This window comes from Saccostrea cucullata, unplaced genomic scaffold (assembly GCF_032062105.1).
Source record: "Saccostrea cucullata isolate Sc308-1 unplaced genomic scaffold, CSIRO_AGI_Scuc_v1 ctg6289, whole genome shotgun sequence".
Classification (NCBI taxonomy): Eukaryota; Metazoa; Mollusca; class Bivalvia; order Ostreida; family Ostreidae; genus Saccostrea; species Saccostrea cuccullata.
The window spans coordinates 13,049-18,921 of record NW_026928849.1 but is presented as its reverse complement, the minus strand read 5'-3'; the positions used below and the strand labels follow the sequence as shown (position 1 = coordinate 18,921).

Genomic DNA, 5,873 nt, shown 5'->3' with positions numbered 1-5,873 from the left:
AAGTCATAGATGAAAGACGAGGTGTTTATTGGAAATGACAGACAAGCTATCCATTGATTTCCCCCACCCAAAATAAGGCGCAATAAGAAGGTGGTGATTGGGCCAATATTTACAATAACAAGTGCATGGATTTATTTTGCAGGAAAACACGTGGAAATGGGATTCAGGCTTTGCCCGACTCACAATTGCACAGGCAGGCAGAGGTTGTGTATTGGAGTTTATAATTTCAGGTGAGTGGAAATTATATTATGTTGTGTAAAAATATGTACTTTTCACTAGAATAGAAATGGGGGTTGATGGGTTTGTCATTTCAAGGAAGGTGGGGGGGGATATAGTTTGTAGTTTTTGACAAAAACATTGATCAGTAAGTAAGTAAGTAAGTATGTATGGATGTATGTATGTATGTATGTATGTACGTACATGTGTGCGCATGTGTATGATGTGTCTTATGTATTTATGTGGAAGTTTTGGGTTGTGGCCTGGTGTTAATTTTTACACGTTTCTTATAATACTTTGTATAGTAGGTATCTTTTCGAATAATTTGGTTGGCCCTGAGAAGGGCCGTTTTGTCTTTGTCTTGGCAACTCATGTCTGGTAGTAGGGGTGATCCTCTGGATTGCCTCCCTTGGACTGTAGGCTGGTGGGTTTGGGATCAAGTTGCCCTTTGTTGTAGGTGCACCCGGGTTTGGTCTTTCCTTTTCTAGCCGCCGCATGTTGTTTCATTAGCGTAGCTTTTTTCTGCATTTCTCGCCTTTTAACTGCTTTTCTCTTTCTGTATTCTCTGCGATAGGCATATTCCTGGTCAATGCTTTTTAGGTACTGATGTGTGTGGCCGGACAGTGGCAATGTAATCTCTGCTGCTTTCATTGATGTTGCTAGTCCCGGACTGTTGTTTTGTCTTAAAATCTCAGCTGAGAGGATTCCTTCAGCATTTCTTGTATAGTTGGTGTGCTTAGGCAATACTTCGCTGACTGCTCTGTTAAGACCCTCACATTTCTGAGTTGACGTGTTGAGTTTCATTTCCTCAATGGCACTTTGGCTAAGTCGCATCTCAAGAATGACTTTTAACAAGTGCTTGTCATTTTCATTCAGGTGCAGGGATGTCAGTTTGTTCGGGGCGAGGATAGAAGACTGATTCCACCAGTTGTGTCTGTCTCCACCTTCACACACCACTGAATTCCTTCGACATTTTGAACAGTCTCCTGAGTAGCAGAGGATGGTACTTTCTACGACAAGAGGAAGTTTACTACAGATGATGTTGATGTCTCCAGTGTAGGTATCCATGAGTTTCTTATAGACTAAGCTGCACCGAGCCTTTACATCTTGTGCAAAAACTTTTCTCATCTGGTCTAACCTCATTCTTGTTTTGCAGGGAAACATCTCGGGGCTGAAGTGGGCACTGCGACACTGCCGGAACTGGGCTCTGCTGACATGGATTGGGTCGGCCAGTCGAGTGACTTGCCAGTCTGGATGAAAAATTCGCATGGCATCTTGGAATCCCTGGGCTTACCGGGCATCACCGTCTGATGTGGCGTGCTTCACCTTGAACCCGTCCGCTGCCAGATCTTCGCCTATGGATTTAGCCATCTCGTACTCTGAAAGAGGTGAGAACATTTCAATATTAGCTGTGCAGTCTTCATGACCCCCCGGACAATGAACATCATAACCATTACCTCGAAGCCATGTTCCAGTCCAGCAAAGTTTGTTCTGCATTGATCATGTTGATGCGCCAATAATATACTGTTTGTTGGTGTTGGTCTCGCATGCAATGGCGTAAGCTTGTGATGCATTGTAGCCTGGCTTTTTGCTGCTACCGAAGGTTATGGAGTTGTAGCGTCCATCTATGGCAATGTCCAGTTCCTCTGGATGTTCTTGACCTTTGACCTGGTTGATGGCCTTAACCAGTTGTCTCTTCTCACCCATGTCTTTTTTATTCAGGGCTAGAGTGGCTGTGTTGACCTGGTTGCTGGCCCTTTGCATGGAACTGCGGTTAGGAGGTGGAATGTCCAAGGCAGCTACCATTTCCCGACTGCGTCGATTCCCCATGGAGATGATCTGCAGGGCTAACTGAAAGTTCCAGTTGATACTGGCAGGATTAGGGCCTGGTTTGTTAATGGTAGGAATTTCAGTGTATAATTTATAGTAATTTGTCTGAAAATTACATACCGTACACAGTAGTCTCTTCTGCCATCCAAACCCCCATTTCCTCTGTCCTGAGTATTCCCACACTGGAAAATTACAGTGCTTGGCCTGGTCAAAGTGGCATTTGGCTGCATCATTAAACATTTCCAAGACCAATGTTATGTCAACAATGCGGTTTCCCTCAAACTCATAAGACGTCTCTTCATTTTTTAGCTCCTGGCATGGCTCAGGTCTGGGACGAAGGATCGGTGTCCTTGAGATGTTTTCCTGGCCTTCAGCAAGGGGATGTGCTGTCTCAGTCTCTGGGGATCCCTGGATGTTTGACGCTGAACTTGAAGCTCCTGCGGCATTTGACGTAGCCTGATGAGCCTTAGTATAACGAGTGTTCCCTTTTTTAAACCCAAAATTAAGATTTTTTCTTCTTTTACGGTCACCTTTCATTGTTTTCATGTGTAGTGAAGAGTGGATTAGAAAGTAAGATTGAATTATGACAATGTTTATTTGGACACATTTTAGTGGTATTTACTGCAATATATTCCTTTGACAATCACCTGTCAAAACAGACTCCCATAGGGTATTAAGATTACCTATACAAAGACTCTTAGCCAATCAGCTACACATGGCCCCTCTTCACAGTCAGGAAAAAGGATATGGGGGTGGGCTTAAAAATCTGTTTATTCTGAATGTTATGTACACTTTTATCAGTAATGTGATACATCATTTGATTTATGAATAAATGTACTTTAAATGTTTACCCCTATTGTCACTCTCAGATTTTCATGATAGATTTTATATTTCTTAATTTAAGAAAATTTTATGAAAATACAGGGTACAGATCATCAAATTACCTAGAAATCTAAAAATCTTGTATTTTACATATTTAAGAGTGTGTGTGTGTTTAAGAGGTATCAACAACTTACTTGTAATAATTAGTTCCTTTTATTGTCTAACAGTTTTTACATATTTCAATTTTAAAATTTCATACTTGCCATTTTTTGCCATTTTCTTTCCTGTATTGCCTTAGTATACACAATATGTAATTTTACATATAGATATCAACCAATTTCAATCAAACTTGGTATATTAGTTAAGTAGTATCTAAGGATTTCAAATATGGCCTTAAAATTTTTTAATGAATTTTATGCCTCCATATAGGATCCGGGCCACAATTAAAGGGTGAAGGTCAAATGGCTAAAACGTAGCACATGTAGGAAATTCATATGCCTCCCTTTCAATGATAAAAATAAAAATAGCTCACATGTTTTAGATACCTTTGGGGTATAGAATAAAAGTAGAGTGTCTAAAAATTACAATGATATGCAGCAAGGTGCATTTCAAGCAAAAATTATGCCTAGAAATATGAACTGAAAAGAGCATTCATTTGGTTTGTTTACACTTTTCTTGCCAAGCGAGAGCTATCCTGAGGTCATGACGTCAGAAGTTTATTAATAACCAGGGAATTCCACATTCAACATCCCTATTTCTGGATGTGAATATTTATCTGACACATTGCTCTATCATGTGGTCAAAGATATTTTGGAAATGAAGATTTTTAAAACAGTTACAAAGAAAATAAAACACATGTTTTTACTATATAAGTCTAATTGTAAGCTAATTGTGGTCCGGGTCCTTATGATGCTGGAATTATTTCAGTCATTTAAGCAATAGAAAAGCGAAGTGCAATCTGTGTTCGGCAGAGGTGGCAACTTCTGGAGGAACTTCAAATATGCTATTTCATTTGAATAGACACCACAGTATTTCATTGACCGTTACTACTCCCGGCGTGAGCCGCGTGGCAACTCGGGCTTCAGGAGATGTCGGTATGTACTATGTAGATCTCCGTAAGTTTATCGTTATCGAAACATTAAAAAAGTATAACAGTTTAAAAAGAAACTTTTCTTTTTTATAAACGTTTATTATGATTGCGATTAGATATTGTTGTGTGCAGGCTACCTCAGTAGCATCAGAAAGAGTCTTTAGCACAACGGGTGATATTGTGTCAGCAACTTGTGCATGCCTCAAAGCAGAAAATGTCAATGCTCTGGTTTTTCTAAAAAAGAATATCAAGTTTTGAACCTTTGATAATATTGTAATTGATTGTGAGAAGTGAAATTGGATATATAGCTGCCATAATGATTTTGTTGATTATTTTTCTGTTATTTTACTTTTTCTCAGGAAGAAACAAAACAAACTTGTTTTTTTTTCATTTTGTTTATTGTTATCTGTTTTTGTATACAATTCTTCATTAAATAAAAATGAATTCCAATATATCGTGTATCGTAAAATTTAATATCGTATCGTATCGTATCGGTTTTTTTCAGACCAATACACAGCCCTAGAAAACACTATATTTCAATATTTACATTTCCAATGTCTTTGTCCGAGATAAAATTTCCAAATGTAAATGTACTTTATTTCCCCATCAATGTATTGGCGCGGTTCCAAAAAAACCACGTGCAGGGCGGGACAAACAGCTAGACAGAAGCAGGGCTTTGAGCGCGTGGATTGGCGGATTCAAAGGATGTAAATATAAGGAATAACTGTCAGATTTTTCAATTTCATGAAGATGATCAATCGATTGGCTTGCGTGATAATTCGGCGTTTATGCAAATTATCACGCAAGCCAATCGATTGATCACTTCATGAAATCGAAAAATAAGACAGTTATTCCTTAATTAGAGATTATTTTTAAGCAAAGGTTCGTCCAACTTAAATAATGTAAGACGTAACTGATAAGGACTTTAGTCACTGTTATGATTTTAAGTTTAAATACCGTATAATTCATATTAACCGCCCCTGCCCCTATAACCACCCCAGGTCTTTTTTAATTTTCCGGAAATAACTCCCCCCCTCCCCCCTCCCCCCCCGGTTACCTGTAATGAATATTTTAGTCGATCAATAAGTGTTGATGTTCCTGTAAAAATGATAACACACGGAACTTCTAGTCCACCCATGTCTATATCATACGACCATCGATGTTTTCCTGCGACCACACACTGTATTTGTTCCCCCATGCCTAAGAAAGAAAGCCACAGTTTAACCGATTTCTTCGGCACGTGTACTGTCTGACAATGGTGCGTCCACACGCACTGCATATTTGTCGACGGGTTAGTGCATTTCTTTCCGAGTATTTAATGTTTCTTTGGTAACTGGATTCCAAATATCTTTGTAAACATGAAAACCTCTTAAGATAAGTCACTCGTCAGCTTTTTAGAAAAGTTCACGCAGAAGCTTTTACTTCAAAATTACATATTAAAATTCAATTTTTATAACATATTTAAATTAAACAATGTACATTTTTTAACATTCAATGAAAAAAACTGCTCAAAATCTACAAAGAAGCAAGATTTAAGAGGGACTATTTCTTTTGGTGGAAGGATATTTAGCAGAAAATTCTGCAGATCTGCACATTTATAAAATTTAATGTAGTGGAAATTTAGCCTCACATACTTTTACTCGGAGAATATTTTCCGTTTTGATATTGCTAAAAATATTTAATACAGGTCTTAATTAATATTTTTAGACAAGTTTTACACCTTCCCTCAACAAACTTTTCCAAAAAATGAAAATACATTAAAGAAGTCAAGATCAAATGTACACCATTTTTTACCCGAAAATCACATATTTTGACAAATATTTCAAAATTAACATTACTGACCCCACCTTTTTCTTTCATTATTTTAAACTACTCGATACTTGTGACTGATCAGCACTTAAGTCATAAAAAGTTT

At 38.0% G+C, this 5,873-nt stretch overlaps 1 long non-coding RNA gene across 1 annotated transcript; it reads left to right on the top strand.

The window, feature by feature from the left end:
- Positions 1–1,111: 1,111 nt before the first annotated feature.
- Positions 1,112–2,044, top strand: LOC134278930 (uncharacterized). Its single transcript, XR_009994546.1, has 3 exons — positions 1,112–1,272; positions 1,373–1,604; positions 1,939–2,044. It is a non-coding gene; the product is annotated as an uncharacterized LOC134278930 (long non-coding RNA).
- Positions 2,045–5,873: the final 3,829 nt, after the last annotated feature.